The sequence below is a fragment of the Sinohyriopsis cumingii genome, chromosome 3, assembly GCF_028554795.1.
Source record: "Sinohyriopsis cumingii isolate HCF-2022 chromosome 3, ASM2855479v2, whole genome shotgun sequence".
In the NCBI taxonomy this organism is placed as follows: domain Eukaryota; kingdom Metazoa; phylum Mollusca; class Bivalvia; order Unionida; family Unionidae; genus Sinohyriopsis; species Sinohyriopsis cumingii.
This window is the reverse complement of record NC_142963.1, coordinates 50,298,257-50,320,037: the sequence shown is the minus strand read 5'-3', so window position 1 is coordinate 50,320,037 and position 21,781 is coordinate 50,298,257.

Below are 21,781 nucleotides of genomic sequence, written 5' to 3'. Positions count from 1 at the left end.
AGTCCGGAGCAAGACACAGTTGTGTGCGAGTCGCAGAGGTAAGCGATACAGGGAACTCAAAAGATATTATGATAAAAAGAAACCCGACTCTGTCCCTGACAAAATCAGGGGTGCATTTATAGCGTGTGAAGAGGATTATTTAAATAAGTTTTCAGACAAATTATAATTTAAACAATTACATTATCGTATAAATGAATCAAGCATTTGTTAGACATCCCATCATCAAGGATTATGAAGCGTCTCGTGATGGAATAGTTAGACATTGTCTGCTGAAGGAACCAGTTGGTACAGTTAATAATTCTGGTTATTTTAAATTTACCGCTGGGAAGAAAAGTTATTACTGTCATCGTTTCATATTCGAATGTTTCTTTGGGAAGATTAATGATGGTCTTGTGATCAATCATATTGACAGAGATCAAGTTAATAATAGTTTATCTAACCTTCGGGCCATCACTAGAGAGAAAATTCTGCACGAGGAAATACTGGTCGGTTTAAGAGCATTACAAGGATAGGTGTCAGATCTTTAAATATAGCGACCGGTGAAGAGAGAATTTTTCAGTCAATGAACGCAGCTGGCAAGTATTTCGATATTCACCCGATGTCAGTCCAACGTGTTGCAGAAAATATAATCAAATCAACGTTTTCATACCAAGCTGGAAGCTGGATTTCATTTCATTATACAGATAAGGGAGACAATTCTGCAGCGATTCTGTAAAAGTCAAAGATGCAATTACCTCGCTGAGATTACGCAATGCTCCTTGAGATTGTGCAACACACATTATTACCTATTTTACAGATAATCCAACGCGGCAGAACTGTATACAGTTATTTTGTTTACAGCCATATAGTTTCGTGGCGTAACCGTCTTATTGTATACACACTGCACCAGTAAGGTTAACACTTCCCTGTTGATAAAGTCAAGAATTGTACAGGTAGGCTTTTTTTACGGGTAATGTTTAGAATTTAGAATTAAAATCCAGTTTAGAAATAAAATTCAGCTGCAAATTGTTAACTGTCTGTAAACGGTTAACTATATAATAATTTTAAAATCCTATAACAGTAGAATAGAGCCATTGGCGCAAGTGGTAGAGCGGCTGACTTTCGTTCCGGGGATCTGCGGTTCGAGTCTCGTAACGTGCATATTGTTGCCGGTACCGATTTATAGGCTTTTTCCAATATAAGTGGGGAGCCAGCAGCAGCAGCCCCATGTACACACCCCTCTCACCAAGTCAAACTGTGGTCAGTACGTTTTATTCGCTCGGGATTTGATCTTGGGGGTGTATGTACATGCACAGACAGACATTTCGTTTCGCTGGCGCCCCAAAATAAACAGTAGCGTGGATGCATAAGCTCTAAATCACATGGGTACCCCACAGAAAGAATGTTTGGCTAAAAGAAACGGCCATGGGAGCCGAAAAGATAAAAAAAGATCTCAAACAAAGACAAAAGTCTCAAACAAAGGACTCCCATGAAAGGCACACATGCCAGTGCAGGGATAACCGCTCATCATAGCTACTGTTTATTTTTGGTCTAAAATATTTTTCTTTTAAATATATAATCTACTAAATAATGAATTACGAAAATATCAATGATATAATTGTTGTATTAAAAATTAGAACATTACGGTATAAATTTATCCGATGAACTAAATCCTGAAAAAATCATTTCTGATTTTCAAACAGTGCAAGAGGATAAACAACAAGGAAGATATATTCTGCCGGCTCAGTATAGATTTATAAAAAAAATTCAGACGCCTATGTATCAATCACTAGCCACAGTAGAAGAAACACGAATAAAGGATTTTGTTTCGCTATCTCGTGCAATTGAAAAAATTAGGTCGGAATTGTCTCTTGAATACGAATCAAAAAAGATAATTAATTCTCGCGTAAGGCAACTAAGAAAAATTATGTCAGATCGTGAAGGATTGAAAATGAAAGTTAGACTCCCTTGATTTACTTGGAAATCAAGTACGTGGAAATGAAATCGAAAGTAGTATGTCAGTCCACCTTGTTAATAAAAGGGACGGATAATATTTTTTTATTCGCCGTTGACAGATTTCAATATTATTTTTTGTTTTTCACTGACAATATTATATTTTTTTTGTTTTTCACTGAAAAATGCTGGATTTGCACGATTTTTACTAGTAAATACCCTATCAGAATTAGCAAATCCGACGATTGTCATGATTTTTACTAGTAAATACCTATCATAACTAACAAATCGGTCGATGTGCATGATTTTGACTAGTAAATACCCTATCCGAATTAGCAAATCAGTCGATGTACACAAAATATATATATATATATATCTTTACTGTTGCCCGTGCACGAATAATCAAATTATTATACACGCCTGTGAAATCAGTCGATGCACACCCTTTTTTACTAGTAATTACCTCTTCAGAATTAGCAAATCGGTCGATTTCCATGATACTTACTAGTAAATACCCGTTCAGAATTAGCAAATCAGTCGATGCGTATGATTTTGCCTAGTAAATACCCCTTAAGAATTAGCAAATCAGTCGATACTTATAATTTTGACTAGTAATCACTCCTATGAAATTAACAAAATCGTGTAAAATATATAACATTTTTTGTGCACTTGCAGATTTCAATATTTACTTGTATCAATTTGATGAGTTAGATAATATTTGCTTAAGTCGATCAAATTTAGTGCAAGAGTGAGCATAATTTAGAATCTGATCTTTATCACACGTGACCATAGAAATATGTTCTCGCTGTAGTTTATCCAACTGCGATTGTGTCATTAAAAATCTTCGTTACCGTATACATCAATAGCCAGATCAACTGGGCCGACTAGAAACTATGTAAATACTTTTTTGATATAGTTTTCAAGTACTTGCTTGTCGTGTATGAAAACCTTCACGTGTTGGTACATTATATGATACTCGGTTGATTAATTTAAGTTAGAAATCAAGGTCTGTCAATAAAAAATAAATTTCTCATGATGCACTAGCAGATTTGAATATATTTCTTTTTGTTGCTTTTTACTGAGAAACGTTGAATTCGCACGGTTTTGACGACCTTATTACTTTCCGAATCGTGCAAAATGTAACATCCGCCTGAGAAAATCTAAGATGAGATCCTTAGGATTTCATAAGTAAATTAATATGCATAGTTTCACCTCGAATATCCAATAAGCGGCCTAATTGGTCTGTTAGTTTGAAATTTATTCTTGATAACAGTGGACTATGGCATCGTAGATAGACTGGATTGATCGGCTCTTGCACAATCAGAAATCCAGGTGGTGTTTCTTTCGGGGTGAATTAATAAAGAACAGATCCTTGCTGGGCTTGATTTGATACTGTCGTGTCTGTGCTGTAGCTGCCATCGATTACATCACACACAAGATTGACCGCGACCACAGGGGTTATATTTACGATCCGGGGATACATATCGTCCTTGCCCCGTTGGGTCATTGTTGTGCCGGAGAATAGTTGCCGGTGGTAGTATTTTTCTCCACTCGGCAAGTATATCAGGAAAGAACTCATCGATGATATCGTTGTTGGACTTTCTTAACTTAGGTGCGTTATACCCGGGAAATTTATAATTCGGTAAATCTGCTTCTTTTATCGAATATGCAGTTAAAATTTTTTGCATGTCTGGTATGTTTACCGCTTTAACATTAATTGTTGCCTCTATAACTCGCCGGTTAATATATTCCATATCGGATACAAGCTGATTTAATATTTCAATCCGCGTGACGATTTCGCTGCGTTAACTTGTTATATCAAAAAGATGTTCTTGGAAACTTTGCCGTAGTCGCTGTAGTTGTTGTTTATGTTTTCGAATAAATATTGTAAAATATTCAACAATTTCATTTAGTTGAATAATAGTCATACTATGAGGTGCTCCCCCACCGCTAACATATTTATGAATAAAATGCCAAGATGCATTATCAATCCTATCGTCGAGTATTAAATCAACACCTGCCGTTGCATTTTTTATGTCAAGTAAACCATCTTTATATGACAGGATAATATCGTGATATGATTGTTTATCCGTAGCATAATCAGGTTTATTTGGTTCAGATGGATGCGGTGGCGCCTCGGGTGGAATCTCAGGCCGTCCTAACACTGTTCTGATCGAACTCTGATATATATTCATGGCGTTGTCCAGAGAGTTTATCTCAATTGCAGAAGACAGTGTTGGTTCAGGAACGGTTATTGCTATTTTAGATTCCTTCCCGGTGATATTTTTTATTCGACGTTGTAATTCCTCATTGATTTCTTCGATTTGATAAGACCCGGTTGGTATTCCAACAGGGTCGTTCCAGTCGGGAGTGTCATCTTGTTTATTTATATTTGCAAACACAAAAGAATTATTTGCTGGTAATCCACCAAATGATTCTGCTCTGATATTGGGCCAAGTGTAATATACTCTCAACTGTGCCAGCGCGATCTCGCTTACCGGAATCACAGTTGGAAAATTAATACTGAATTCAGGTTTGGTCGAGCTTACTTTTATCATTGAGGTTTTCACGGGGCTTGTATTTGCTGCTATCTGCTGAACTAATTCTGTCATTATTCATTTTCGTTGTTTACAAATGTGGACTTGTTTGTAGTCTTCGTATATCTTTGCCATGTTCGTGAATTCGGAATCTGATAGTTTCATCGTTGAGGCTTGATGATATCAACGACGACAATTTTGAGTATGCTGCTGTTGCTGTGTTTAGCCGCGTGACAGCGTCGTGCAATTTTGTGTTCTTGCACGTGGATATCTTTTTCGCGATTATATTAAAAACACCAGCCGCGGCCGCCGATGATGAAACGCATATTGTTACTGCAATTGCAGTTGTTACTGGCGTTAGCGCTGATAATATTAATCCAGTGGATGCAACTAACGCGGATACTGATTATACTAACGCATTGAGGATAATTACACGTCGCTAGTATTTTTTTGCTGTTGTTGTGTACGTGTCGACGATGGATTTTAACTCTGACTGCCATTCGCGTACTTGATCGTATCTATATTATTGCTCATCTAATGTTGCTGTTGATGCTGTCAACGCCATTTATTATTTTACGCAGTAACCAATTGAAGTGTTTCAGATACAAATTCCAAACACCACCAGTAAGATGTTGCGGTTAATTTCTTATCGCCGGCTTCCAGTATAAATGTTTCTTCGGTTCCCTTATTTAATATGATAGTCACAACATCGGAAAACTTGTTGGTGGAATGTCGCCAGGGACATGTTGTAAATATCTCAAATTTTGCAGCACTGAACACAGTCAGTCTGTACACGCCAGGAACTGTTTGGGTATATTAGATAGTGTTATTTTGTTTTGACCATGTTGCGAATCTAGATGATACCGTGTATACGATATTGGTAATGTGCCCGGGAGTAACTCCAGGTGGGATTTTAATCAGATTAATTTTGTTAACAATCTCAGGAATTCCACTTACAACATCTTCTTGTGTTCGTTTGATCGTGTCGATGTTCGTCTTGATATCAGAAAGTTTCATATTAGCAGTGGGCGGAGTACCAAAGAATTCCACTGCGGTTTCATTAATTTTTCTAAAGTTTCTACGGAGATTTGCAAACGCGTTTACGTGAACGTCATACTCGGCCCGCAACGTGGATAATTTATTGTCTACGGTGTCAGCATATTTTTTTTATTGGCGCGTCCTCGTCGGATGTTGGATCCGCTAACACCAGTATTTTGTTCCCGTTCATGTTGAGTTCACCTGTCATTGTGTCACCGGGTATTTTTAAACGACTTGATAATAACACTCCCAGGGTTGCGAAATGCGCGTCAACATATTGTTTCTTTGAGGCATCTTCCGGGGATGTTGGATCACTTAACACTGTTATTTTATTTCCGTTCATGTTGAGTTCACCCGTCATTGTGCCACAGGTAGTTTTTAAGCGATCGCCGACACCTTTTGTGATCTCACCTCCGATGGTTAACAACGATATATTTGAATCTCTGATTCTGCCGCCGTCGGTAAACACAGGGATGTTGCCCGCGGTAGCTCCAAGAACTCTGCAAATTATATCAGTGTATCTGATAGTGCTGGTTTTGAGTTTACCGTATCGATCCTGAAAAATAACAACCTCATCTGGTTCTATCCCGGATAACGCTAAAAGATTGTCGATTTCATCTTTGGTCGCATATTTTGATAAATCTACATCGCCGCGTATTTTTGTCTTTGCTTCGATTAGAGATCTTCTGTAAATATCAACCATTATTCTTTAGGGATTGTTTAAAATGTTAAATCGGTCCACGGTATACTCGTGCACGACTTTGTGAGGCGGTTTGGTTGATTTTGATAACGCTGCAAGCACATTAATTACTTCACGGCCGCATATTGGTGGATCGGTTAATGTTTGTGTTGGTAGCGTTGAATACCAAACTTTAATGGGAGTACTTTGCATGTATTTTAGGAATTCAACTGGCGGTGCTAACCCATACGAATTGAAATAAACAATTCCACGTGGATGTACCGCGTAAGTAACCCAGTGAGTTCCTGGACCATCGCTGTTATCGAGATTAATAATTCCAGTTTCTGGATTATTCGGTTGTCTCGGTAACTGATTTTGCATAAAAACACCTCTGAAATTTTTTATATTTAATTGTTTAGCGGCATGGAGTAAATCAAAATTTGACATCGGTGTCAACGGCACTGGGGATACCATGAGGGCGGAGTTCCTGGAAGTCTTAGACCCTTTCCGTACCATTAGGGCGGAGTCCCTGGAAGTCTTAGACCCGCTCATCTTTTTTGTATCCTTTTCCGGTTGCTTTCTTTAATGCCATTCCAGCAGCGGTTCCATCAGCTCCTAAAGCGGATGCTTTTGCGACAGCTAGGGCAGCAGGAGCTATTATCGCTGGCAACGCTGCAAGAAGTGGAAATATACTACCGGTTTTAATCATGTTGCTGATGGCTTTTGGAGCGAAACTAAGTTGAACTCCAGTTTTTGCTTTCTTTGCTTTGTTGAGGTGATTTAGTTGAGTTTTAGTCAACGATAACTTGTTTGGGCCACCATTAGCAACTTGATCCCGCGTTAGTGTTATCGTTGTCGCACACGCGCTCGCGTTTTTCGATTGTAATTTTTTTTACCTGACCAGGAGTCAGAGTGACATTAACCTGATTGCATGACATTTTTATAATTAACGCGATTGATCTAATTGTCTACATGTTTTCCACGGGAGCGTCAACGACTCTCATTCGACCACTAATGCCTTCAAGTAACATTGCCTTGTCGCTCAGTATGACCGCGATTGCTCTGTAACTGTCATCGGCACCACCTGGCGGGTTACCAACCTTAGCTCGAAAGTGTATATCAACGACAGTTTGCTTGGACAAATCAAGATGCTCCAGAGGAAAGTAATAAATCGGGTACAGATTTGTAAAATCAAACTGTGATATTTGCTTCCCAGTATCTATATTTATATTACGCGCCAGAAACGTCAGCCAGCGATTGTGTACGCGTGCCACATGATTATGCGCGAATTTTAATGATATATCTTCGGATGGTTCTTGTTGTCCGTTTATTCTCAACGAAACCTCGGTAACGTCGAATTGGTCAAATATCATATGGGAGCGTTCCTGATTATTTAACCGATTATTATTTTGCAGCGCAATAAAAATATGTCGTGGCGCAGAAACACCCTGCTGTGATGCTATATGCCAAGTAAATAAGCCTTTGACTTTACTTTGGATGGCGTCTGTGGTTACTGTTAACCACGATAGCAATGATTTGCCACCTTGATTCACAAAAGATAGTAATCGCTGTTCTTCCGTAGCCGACGGAGTTAATACCGGCATCCACAGTGAAAGTTTTTTATATTTACCACACCAGCATAGCGACACCATTTCCTCGCTAGATCGCATCATTATCATCACCTTTTCTATAAAGCACAACTGTGTGTTTACCTCCAAAGATGACCCTTCTAACATCTCTGCAAAATCCAAAGATGTGAGAGAGTGGAATCGCGCACGAAAAACTGTTTTTATCGTCTGACTTTAACATTGCTCGGCGTGTTAAAAATCCCGAGTTGTAAGACGCGCTAATACCTATTATAACATCAAAAACATCGCCTGGTCTAGCTTCGTATCCAGGGTCAGCTGGCTGTGGATTAGATGCAGTATCTCGTGGTGTTCGTAACTTAATATACTGAATATGATCGGCGTTGTCAGTAATATCTTTGACAAACATCATCGATGGGTCAGCTGATCTTGCGTAATCATCAGAATATCTTGCCAGACCAATTATTGTTGTAGCAACATCGACATCACTTTGAATCGATTCGATATTTTTTCCATCAATCATATATGTGGCGCTACTAAACAGTGCCATAATCCCATTATTGACAAAACCAACTCGGTCATTGGCGCCGTAGTTAGTACCACCCGCCTTTACAAGTTCACCTTCTACTTCAATAAACGCCTCATCGGGCAAGAAATATCTACTTGTATCATGAACTTGAAGTTCGATACGCCCCCGTTGATCTGGCTTGACTGCATCATAGGAATAAAATTGATAATCACGCACTGAGTTATCTCGCTGAACCGGCTCATCTATGTTAAATGCTGGGTCGGATATGCGTTTGAACATTTTATACAATTGCCTATTTTCCAAATGGTGATTATCGTTGTCGCACACGAAGTCCACTTCCTACTATCAAATTCGCTATTATATTTCTTTCTGAGTCAACCCCTTGATCTATCAACGCTGCTAGTTTCCGATTTGCAGCTTGATTTTTATCACCTTACTGACATCCGCGGGCATAATTTCAGTACTTGCCAGTTTCACCGGTGGTGATTTTCTTCTTATTAATCGTGCTAGTCTTTCTTTGATTGCCGAGAACGCCTTACTAGCAACGTCGACGATTGCACCTGGAGCTTTTTCACCAACAACATTAATGGCTTTCATTGATAATTGTTTTGCATGAGGACCCACTTTTGGTGCTAACCCCGCAAATAACCCCTGAACAACATCACCGAGTCCATCTCCGTAAGTTGCTCTATAGATTGGTAATCGTGAGTTTACTGCTCTGCCCTGTACGGGTGTATAGTGTCTATTGTATATGACCATGTTATGCTATTTGCTATTGTTTATCTAATCGCTGTAATCATCAACGAGTTCATCAATGAGCTCTCGGTAAATACTAGCGTCCATGACACCACCTTGAAATAATCGCCGACAGATATCAGCTGCTTCATTAATTATTTCCGGTGAATTATTTCCAGCTCGTTTAACTCCTATGAGAACTTCTAACCGCTGCACGTCATTGAAATTATTATCAGGACTAACAAAATTATCTCCCAAACCTTCGCCAGTAGCACCGGATACTTTTTCCAAATTGTATTTGTTGTTCCACTTTTTTCACGTCTGCTCTAAATTTCATATACTCAGCATTCATTAAATTAGAGGGTTTTTGTTTAGAAGCAGAATATAATAAAGTAGGCCATTCGCCGGGGGGGGGGTATTTTTTCAACATATTCAGATTTCATATATATTTCTCTAAAGTTATAATTACGCGCAGCAATGTCGACTAATTTATTCCAACTAGCAGCGGTAAAAGTATTAATGCCCATATTAATAAGAACGAATGTAGAGTGCGATGGTATTCTGAAATCAAATCTGAGCGGAGGTTCGGGTTGAGGCTTGGGCTGAGTCTCGGGTTGAGGTTGTTGTTGTTGAGGTGGCGAAGACTTCTGCGTAGTTTGTGAGGGCGATTGTAGTCGTTTAAAAAAAAACGATCTATTGCGGAATCAAATTCAGTAAATCTAATATCACCGGCTTTAACCCGATTAATATCATAGTCTACACGAAATATCCGCTTGACCAGTTTTCACGACTTACAGCATCATCAGCATGCTCGGGTTTTAAAAGTCTGTTTCGGTCATGATAACTTCGCACAGCAAGCTCACCTAAATCATCTACGTTTGTAGCCGACCTTATGAGTTTAATACTTTGTTCGGTAAATCTATCGATTATATCAACCTTAACCCTGGCCTGTGCTGTTGGTATATCACCAGCGTCGGCGCTAGCTTCACCTTCAGGCATTCCTTCGTCGACAGGTAGAGGTTGAGCTGCAGCTATGTCAGTTGGAAGATCTCGTAAAATCTTTTATGTTTTTTAGTTCTTGCTGATATTTTTTCAGTCTGCTCAACGGTTTGTTTTAATGCTGGAATAATACCCAGCTTTTTTCTCTCCTCCTCATCCTTAATATTTCCCCATATAGCTCTTTCAGTAATCTCTGCAGCTTTCTCAGTAGCTGTTGTTACGGGTTTAAATAACTGTTCTGTGCCGGCCGCGAATTCAACTTGTGCTTGCTGTTGCAACTGAACGTTTTTTTTTGAACTCATCTTGTACGGGGATGTATTTTTTAAGTGCCTCTTCTCGCTCTCGTGCTAATCTAGCTGTGTAAGATTCCGGATTCACCATATTATGATATAACAATTTTTAATTGATAGCAGCAGGGAGGGCGCGACAACGAGTTGGGTTAGTCGCGTAAACTAAAGCCTCCATCGAATCGAAAAAAGATCGTTTAGAAAGCAGTGATAGCGACATCGGGGTCTTCCCGGGTAAGTATCGTTACCCTCTAATTGACTTTTTTTCTCGATTCGATGGGGGCTTTAGTTTGCGATTTGGAACCCTCTATAGTTTGTAGGGTTCGCCCTTCCTGCTGCTGAAGAGGCAGTCTCCAAGTGGTCATCGTTATAACGACCGTGTATTGAGCTCCGGATTTATCAAAAACGGCTCGAAAATTCTCCTTAACATTTTTCTACTGTTAAAACGGGCCCCAACCTAGATACTGTTCAAGAGTGGCCGAAATCAATATACTCTAAGTCGGGGTACAATTAAAACAAAGTATTGAGATAATCTATGCTCAGGTTGTGTTTTGCATATCTACTACCAAAAAGGAGGCTAATTACTCTCGATGAAATTCGTTAGGACATATAAAATGTCAAAGAAGGGCCCATGTCAAAGATGCTTAAAGAGGGCACGTAAGAGGCCAACTGTTCACATAAAATATAATATTCTCATGGCATGTGCTGAACCCGGCCACATGCAGATCTTACTAATGCTTTGATTCTCTAAACATATCTAAACTGTACTCTTTTGGTCACCATCGACTGCGATTGTTTATACAACCACTCTATTAATAGGACAAGTGCTATAACAATAGGAAGTCAAATCAAATCTTTGTTTCAGTACATTTAGAAGATGAGACGCAGGCTTTATGCAAACTGATGGGTAGACTTTAGCAACATTTAATAGGAAAAAAGAATATCTAAACCACGCCGTGTTATTGTGTCTCAGTTTATTTTATAATTAACAGCTTGCCTATCAAAGACCTCTGATATTCAGTAAATTTGTGAGTGAAATATGCGTTTGCCCTCGAAAGCAGAGGTTAAATTCTGATGCTATGAAAACATGTGGAAATGGATAGACGAAATAGTAATTATGTCCATAAAATAAGGTAGAAATTGAAATGGTCCACATGGCAAATGTTTATCTAACATTCAAATAAAGAGAATGTGGAAGAGAAATTTCAATTAGGATAGTGTTTTCAGGCAATTAAAGTTTAATTTTCTTTCTATTTGTAAGCGAAGTAAGCCGTACATGTTACGTTTGAAAACTTACTCATACATAATGAAAACAAGAGCTTCGACGAGATTCGAATTTAATATCTCTGATATATTATTGAATCGCTCTATCCAGTGAGAAAATATGAACAGATCTTACATTGTGGAATATTTCTGATATTATCATAAAAGCACAATCAAGTTTAAATATTGGAATGTGTCAAAGTCGTCTTCAAGTAATGTAGCTTTGTTTCAAAATTTGTAGAATTCTATTCAGCGGAATGATTTAAGGAAAGATGATCGTGTGATCTGTGTTCATGTGATCGTGGATCGTCATCACTTTAAGTCATATGAACTGATTTGATGACTGATGCTTTCATACAAGGTTGCTCATGTATGTACACGTGCTTTTGACAAGAAGTCATTGTAAAGTACATCATGTTTCAGATCCAGCAATGCTAACATTCATGCAAACTTTAAAGATGTTAACACCGTCTGTCCTTTTTGATACAAATCGTTTTAATATTTAGTATTTGCAGCTCGAATGATCTTTGTCAAGTTTATTTTACGTCAAACCCAGAATGTATTTTTACCTGAAGTTGCAAATAGCAGAATCCACGGACGATGAATCAAGGATGCCGAACCATACACTAAGCTCAAATGACCTTATGGTCATGTGATCATGAAGAGCACAAGTACTACAATTACTGTTACTCAATTGTGCTTTGCTTTGCATACCTAATTTAATTGTTAGTATATTATGCCGTCCTTAACTTTTGCTAGAGAGTTCTTTCATAAAACCAACAATACAAGTTTCGTTCTCATCTACCTCTAATGCACCGTCAAATAATAAAGAACAAGAAAAATCAATTCCAGAATCGAATTTTCTGACTAAAGATACATTTCCAGGATGGACAAAGAGATAAGTAAATGCTTTAAAACGATATCATTACTTCATCCAGTTCTCTAAAAGTACGCTGTATCTTCTCAAATTATATATAAGAAGTATACCGATCGTAATGGGACGGGTAGACTTTTTGTAGAACAGACTTAAAAACATGAGAAGAAATTGTAGACAAATACAAATAAAATCATTGTTGGCTGCTTGTGTGTACATGACTGACAGAAAAGTTAATTTCAACTAACTTTAAAGCCTTTCAAAGTGCACTTCACTTCACGAATATCTTCCACAAGCTCGTTCGTTGGTTTTGGTTCAGACAGATAAACTACCGGTATGTCAATAAACTCTTTTAGCCGTCCGCTAAAGTTTATTACTCTTTTACACGAAGAAGACGATGCGTTGAAATTTAAACATTATGTGATGTGATCATTATCAACAATAGGTTGAATCTGTTCAATTACATATTTCATGTATCATTTCCAATTCAGAGATAATGGACGATGAGCACTATCATCTTCCGTTATCTTCCAAGTATACCATTTCTAGGGCAGTACCTATCAACATATCAGCAAAGATTATATGGGATTGTTTGTGTATACATAGAATAGTTACAATATCCAAAATATCTTCGTATCAAATTCCTTTTAATTTGTGTGTCTATTAAAACGTAACTTCTGAGCGAAAATTCAAAGGCTATGTAGTTTAAAGGTTATTTCTTTTGAGTTGGTCAATTAAGGTGTCACCGAACAAGCTTGATTCAACTCTGATTCACAGGTGAGTAGGTCTTGTTTACACGGTGGCTTTCTCGAATGATAAATAAACGTGTTGCTGTCTAAGCTTCAGTTCAATGTGGTATGTTTTGTTTACATATTCTCTTTGTGTAACGATCAAAAGTGGTGTCACCGATTACACCGAAATAAAGAATGTTTTCACCCTGCTTTAGTTAAATGGATTTGCCATAGTCAAATGTGGCAACATCACAAAAGTTAACCCAGAGTTCACCGTAGGTTAGAAGTCGTCCTGAAGAAAATGTTTAGTTAAGTTTTGTTTAAAAACATTCATCAATTATTTAATTATTAATGGCTTTGGAAATATCTGTGTTAGTTTATATATTTTGCAAATATGTATCTACATAGTGATACCCATATCCACGCACATAGAAAATCAATTACACACAAATTCCAGTCTTGCTTTGACCATCTAGGTGGCAAGGGAACAGTCTAACAAGTGCGTCGTTCCGAGTGATGCATCCTTGTATATAGACATGCACTTTGAACGTATTACTGTATCACACATCTTGACATATTCAATGATAAATAGCGATACGTTAACATTCGGTTTAGAAATAATTTTTTTTTCAAATAAATTTGCTATTTTGAACTAAATTGTCCCGATGTGATTTTATGTATGCAAAGTACATTTGCCACAGAATGTGAAATTTTAATTCTTTTCTAAAATTAGATATAATTGGTAAATCTTTTACTACATCTACATTTATAGCTACATATATCCAAGAAGAAACATAGTTTGAGACTATACGATTGTGATTACTTTGTGAAGCAAGATAAAAGCTTGTTCAGTCCAGTCTCGCTGTCGATTCGTCTGTTCCGTGCTACAACTGACACGGGTCCACAATAATTGAGTCTTTATTGTAAGATAGCGAGAGATGGGTGGATAACTGGGCATTGCATATTATAACAGCTAGACGTAATCAGATTTACTTCTGAAGATTTGTATTGCACGTAAAACCTGATAGAATACGGGGAGAATGTACGTTGCATCCAAATTATGACGATCAAGATTGATAAACGAACTATATTGAATTACAAATTCGTACACATAGAATATTAATTCTAAAATCATATATAATATGCTTGTTAGATTACACTTTTGAAAATGTTTACTTTCTTCACAATCCATGTTGTAGTATACTATGTTTTAAATGAAACATTTACATAAGGTCAACTCTCTCTATTCTTAAGTCAGGTTTAGTAAATTCATTATAGAAATAAACTACCTGTACATTTATGAACTGTTCTAGAGGAGAGTCCAATTCGTCATAAGATAAATTATTGGTATATCAGGAATTAATTTAAACATTTAAACATCAGTGCTATCGACATCATAGGCATTATGCCTTATGTCATATGACATTTTCAACACTGGATTCAAATTATATTCCACCAAAGTTTAACCATTCTCTAACTATTTAGTTAGACCTGAAAACGACTTTAAAAACAAACCTTTAATTACAAAGGATTTATTTAATAATGTATGGAAAACAAACAGAAAGGCCAAAAACATTCTAAGCTTTTGCAAATCTTATATAAAACGTCGTTGTCAGATATAATTATACTAGGGTAACTTCTCTGATTTGTTAATGTATTCCACTTTCATTTAAGACTGGTTGAAACACACAAAACGTGTTCAGTTCACAAGACTTGCTGAAAAGGTTGTAATGTATTGTCTTGTGCTATACAGACATTATAAATATTAAGACAAAGAGCAGATGAGAGCAAAGGTATGTTAAATATTCAATAATTCATATAAACTACAGAACAAAAACTAAACTGAAAGAAAGGTGCATTAAAAACTGACGTGGAGTCCATGAAAAGTCCCTTTTTGAAATGTTTTAGTTAGTATTGCAGTTAGAAAAGTTGCAAATAGTGATATACAAGAGAATGTTCAAGAAATAAAAGCTAGGATAATGATTCTAAAGGTGCTATCGTTGTGTCTGTCTGTAAGGACGACTAATTATGTCTGTCTACATGTTTGTTCACCGATGTTAAATGGTCCCGTGTTATCAAAGAGTTTCATCCATGTTAAATTTCCCTCTGCTCTCGTACAGCTCCATCAATGTTATATTTTTGTTTTACCTACATAATGTCCCATCCAAGCTAATTTTCTCTTCCCCCATAGAGTCGCATCTGTGTTAAATTTATTAAGTCCCATCCATGTTATATATCATTTCCCCAGAGTCGCATCCACCCAAAAGTTTCTTTTCCCCAATATCATCTCACGCTGGTTAAATGTCTTTGCCCCATACAGTCAAGGCCATGTTATATTTTCCAACTTCCCATGAGTTGCAATTTTACAATCTTCTCGTGTTTCCAAAAGATTTTAGACTTCATTTAATTTAGCACTCATATATGTGTAATGAATGTAAGGACTATTATAAATTCCTTTAAGTGCCTTCACAACATCGAATCCCAATCCAGCCTTATCCTGTTATATTCATGTTACTATAAATCTTACTAACAGTTTCATCGCTATATATTGATAAGAATTGATTATTCAGCGGCCTTAAGCTTGGGAGTTTTGCTTTTATTTCTTGTTCACACAGCTTCTGTATCAAACCATAAATAAGGTATTGTATACTAAGCTTTTTTGAGATGTGGTTATGTCTTGTTCACACAGTTTCTTTGTGGTACAATTAAAACCGGTGCCTCTGATGAAGATTGTATCTTCCCAATTGCATGGCGTTTGTGACGCCCTCAGTTAAGCTGGTCAGACGAAGTCAGATATTGGCTACTTATTCATTTAGTTAATTAGATTTCACTGTAAGATACTTGTTTCTTATTTCTAAGGTGTGAACTAATCGAAACAGAGCGAATATTTTCACCAACTATATGTGTGCATGTATGTGTGCTATACCTGATCAGTTCCTGCGACATCTTCCTCTATACTTTATTGCACAGATATACAAAACTGATGATAACACCTACCTTATTACAAGACGGACAGGATATCAATCCTATAGTCCTTAATAAGGCAATTTACGTCCTATCAGTAATGTCGATATAATGAAAACTAGATAGAGTAATGGTCTGATATGACATTGCCTTTTAAGAAAACATCTACATTATTTTGCCACTGTTGATGACAGTCACCCAGTTAAATCTATAAAAATATTGTAACTGCTGTTTCATCCGTAATATTTATATGAAATTGTTAAGACTGGTTTCTTTTGTAACATGATCAAGATGCAGAAGTTACTCTTACTCTTGAAGACTGGCCTATCGACAACCATGTATGGCTTTAAAGATGCATTTCGGTTCTTTGTCATTAATGAAGAGGACATTACTAACGTTATCACACACATGAGTAGCTGACATTTTCAACCAATTACATTAAGATAAATGTCTGTACTACGGCATTCTCAAAACATTTACTTTTGTACAATGCTTCAAGGTCTTGATACTGTTTTCGCATTACAATGTCAGAATTCGATAAATATCCTTTAAATTTATCATTTTCCGAAATTGTATGAGCAATATCGTACCTCATATATGGCTATTTGGCCATAAATCGCTCAACTGCTTAGCTCAGTTCCTGTGTATATATGTCATACATTAAATTCCTTTTTGACTGACTAGAGTGAATATTAGAACTTGCTTGCAGGGTTTGTCATGGGCTAAACTGACCATTTCCTTATGATATGACCTCGAAGACGACAACTTAATACCTATTGACTGATAAATACTAGTTTCAATCGTGATATCATCAAAAGACAGACGAAAAAATGTGTCAGCTAAAGGAATAATTTTCTGATCAACATCATTCTCAAGAGCCGTGTGTGGATATGTCTGTCTGTGTGTGTCTATGTGATTTGGATTTATAACGTAGATTTTTCTATGCCTCTGTCATTTCTTTATGATATTGGCATCTCAAGACCTCTTTCTGCCATATTATAGGTGCCTGAACAAGCAGGATACAACCCAAAGATTTCAATTATTGATATTTGGAAGTTTTCATAAGAGGCTGTTACGAATTTTTAACAAATGAAACTATGACTCAACGAATACTTAATATATGTGTTAGCAACATTTTCCAAAGTTAAAAATAATTATCGTCTGTGCGAGAATTTTCCAAAGTTATCACTTTTTTGTTCATCATGATAGGCATTCACATCACTATGGATCCAATTTTTGGACTCTTCAGTTAATATGAGCTGCCTGAGCTATCGTAATCTTGATCAAATGTGTTGGTTGTAGATCAAATGCTCTCATGCTCTATCGTAATCTTTATCAAATGTGTTGGTTGTGGATCAAATGCTGATTCATGTTCTCTCCAACGTTTGACATGGCTTGGAAAGTTTCTTTTCTACAATTCCCAAAATTTGCCATCAGGTAACAACTCATAACCCTTCACGATATATTCCTTAAAGCTATATTAATCCGCGCTCTTTTGTTCTGACAGCGAAGTGTCGACTTCACGAGGTTTGCGAATAAGTGAACTCTTTCCTGAAAAGTGGTACTATCATAATTAATCAGGTAGCATGAAACACTGAACAGATGTGTAAAAATGAATCGGAGGCTGCTCTGCCAGTCTTTCCTATTATCTATATTAAATTTCCATTTCGTCTCTCTGCACTTGTATGTCGATTGATCGATACTTGGATCAAACGTAATCTCTTATTTTCCGAGGTTAGTACTCTGTTGCTCAGTATAATAGGTCTTAACAGCACTATGGATGCAATTTCCAAATATGGAAATGCCAGATAGTATCATTGTTTCATTTCAGTCGATAAGAGAGAGATTTGTAAATATTCAAATGTCAGATAGGATTCCTTGTATAAGAACAAGATCTAGCGGTGCAATTAGTTTATCCCACGTTAAACGTTGTTGTTAGTGACGCTGGTTTAGATGAATTTGGAAGTGTTGGAGTTTAATTGTAGCCATCTTGGAGAATGTGGATTTTTTTTAAAAAAAAGTCTTTATAACTCACCTGGTCATAATTATCGTTTATTGAATACCTCCAACCTTTTTTCGGGTTAGTCACATTACGCGTGTATGGCAAAAAAAAAATATTCAATGACACAAGAGGCCAGGATATATAGAAAATAAAATTCCTCATTGATTGAAAGGTATGAAACTATTCTCATATGCAACATGCGTCGTGTCGCTGCCTCTCAGTCAAACAGTATATAAACAAAAGTACTATTGCCATCAATGACTACTCTGAAAAAAAACTAGTAAGCCATTACATGGTGGACACTTATTTCGGGAGGGAGGTAAACCTGGATAGAACTGACACCTATCTAACAAACTTGTCAGAATCAGTTTCATTGCAAAGCTTATAAGCATGAGTTGAGCGACTCTGATACAAAATACTGGAGTATATTAAAATCAAATTAAAGTATATTCAATTTTGTCCAAATAATTATATATATATTATATTACCATTGTTAAAAGTTGTGCATTACATCAACAACACCAATGGAATGATATAACTATGTCTGAAGGAAGGGAATCCATTTCAATTAGTATACGTAGCAAGCATAACCACAAATATTGAAATCAGTATGTTTCGTCTTTATTGAAGTTAATTCGCTCCATAGCACCTATTGTTAATACAATATGTTTTACAAGAATCAGTCATATATACCAAGAAAATGTAAGTACGAGCTATAAATGACAAGTTGATGCGACAGAAAAAAATGTCATAAATTGCTTATGAAGGACTCGTTCGTCAGAGACGTATTTTAGAAATTCAGATGATGTATTTAGATACGAAAGAGATGTAGTCCTACTTTTTAAAAAAAATATTTTTAACATTGAACATAGTAATTATTTTTCTTTAATGTAGAATACAAATAACATATTATAGAAGATATAATTAATGTTCAAAACAAGCAAGACGTTTAGATGTCTGTACATTGAAATGAGTCAAAGGCGGAACAAACATTGCTTGCGCATAGGTGTTTTAAGTATTAATAACAGAGTTCTTAAAGGAACGCATGTACGGATGTTGGGAATGTTTAGACTGACATAGAGAAAAATATATAATTCTCTGCATCATGAAAATGAGTTCATTGTGACGTACGTTTGGTACGGCATGGTTCCTCTAGTTGATATTCAGTCACGAATCCACAACATACGTGTGATTTAGAGCAAAGGCTAAAGATTAAGGGCATAACGATATATATATATATAGCGTGCATCAATACAAATGCTGAAAATACAAAAGTCACTCAAGTATGAATATTAGGTCAAACTAAATTAGTTTGATAAGTTTAAATTGTTCTCTTCAGATAGATCTACATAGCAATTTTCATGAATTTAATAAAATGGAACGATTTTCAGAGCGAAACCAACAGACAGCAAAACTATTAAATACACTCAAGCGTTAAAGGTAAGCCAAATTCACCTAGTTTTGAATCAGATCAGGTACATTTGATGAGATATACCAACATGCCAGTTTTTGAACAGTGAAAGAGAAATAAGGTCCAGTTTATTGGGAATGTAATGAAATAGCATCTGAGAATACATAATTTACCCTAGCATGGAAATGAAGTTACATTAGCTTTCCTTTTGGAGGTGGCCATGACAAACTGTGCTGCGACAAAACGTCTGCACAATTTTTACACAATTTCAAATAGGTTTAACAATACGTTTTAAAGGTGAGTCCAGAAACCAGGTTTTTGAAGTGTAAATGAAATATAATTCTAGTTTTTGGGGCTACAATTAACGATCAAACGAATACACAAGCTATTGAATAGGTAGCAGTTTTCTGATATCTGATTTTGTCTCCTTGAGATTCATTATGTATCGATTTGGATGAGCTGACGTGAAATAGCATCTGAAGTATTGAGGGCATAATGAAAAAATATATGAACAAATGCGGAAACAGTTATATCCCTTGATGAGGGTATAGTATGCATAATAAATCACACGTGAATTGTAATAATAATGTATCAACATCCAAATTTTCTATCAACAGGAAGTATTTTCAATTTAAAGGTTCATCTCAGCTATGTTTTGACCAGTTTGAAGATTCATATTTTGATGCACGTAATCGAAAGCAGTCTTCGATTTGGCATTACGTCGTAATATGACTGATACACTGTACTATATGAATGTAAACAACATATACAATACATGTTAAGACTTGTTATAAGGTGACGGGTTAGTTCCTACACATATGCCGTAACTGTCAATCATAGGCCGTACCATTCATTACCACAGTTGTTATTTATGAGATAAAGCAATGGCAGTTTATGAGCGATAATTCCCCCATTTGCAAAATGTTATAATTTTCGTAGCAAAAGTGCTTACATTCGAGGATTGCTTTAACTAATATTGTAAGAATGGTCACGAAAATTTACATGGACACATTTGTCATGAAATGTCAATTTTATCAGGAAAGTTGTGTCAGTGACAAGAAAGGTTTTATTTTTAAGAAAAACATCATTTTTTGGAGACTAAATGTCTTTCCTGTTTAATGCAAAATTTTGAAGATAAAAATAACGTTTTTGATGAAAATGTGAAGTCTTCGCTCACATGTAGCAATTTTCAGCGACATTCGTGTATTGTTTATATAAAAAGATAACGCGCTGAAACTTCTTGATGTAAATCTTCTTTTGTACAAGTTCAGCTGTAAGGTATACATATTGTAAGAATAAACTGTTTTCCACGTATTATTTTAAGATTACGACAGTATTAACCAGAGGAATCGTGCTGAAAATGATATTTTCTTCAAGAAGGAAGTTACATTTTTCTGGAAATGATATATTTCAAGAAACGAATTATCCTTTTCGTGGAAAGAATTTGTGTAAAAGATCGCAACGTGAATGATATTAACAGCTAATTATAATACCTATTAACATTTCCACTTTTTCCATGCATTTCAATTACACCTACCAAATGAAAAATCCACAAAATGCTGATAACTTAAATAGGAATACGTTATCAAAATATATTTTCTTTAAGGGGTTAAAGGTCGCAGGTTACGATTTGTTTGCTTGTGGTCTCTCGTTCGGATGCTAACAATATAAATAGTGATTTAATAATAAAAATAAAAATAATCAAATGGTTGCAAGTAATGAAAAAGGCATTCTCAGCGAAATAAAGCATTTAAAAGCCTTATCAGTCTCATGATAAAAGCATGACAATACAATGACATGGCAATACAACCAAAATATAAAATAGCAACTAGAAATATTAAAGTCACTTAAGGGTTAAAGGAATGTCAAATTCACGTAGTTTTGAAAGTAGACAACATGGTCAATATAAATTACGATCTGTTATAAGGTGAAAGGGGTTAATTCCTAACCATATACCGTAATTGTCTATCATACGCGTTCAAGTGATTAAAACAGTATTTATTCACAATAAAAAGCTTTTAACGTGTACGAGAGAAAAGACCTACTGGCGAAAAAGTCTACTTTTTTCGCAAAGAAAGAGTTTATTGACGAAGATTTGTTTAGCAAATGTTGTAAGAATGATCATGAAAGTTTACATAGAAACTTTTGTCATGAAATATCACTTTTATCAGGAAGGTTGTGTCAATGACAAAAAAGTATCACTTTTGTAACTAA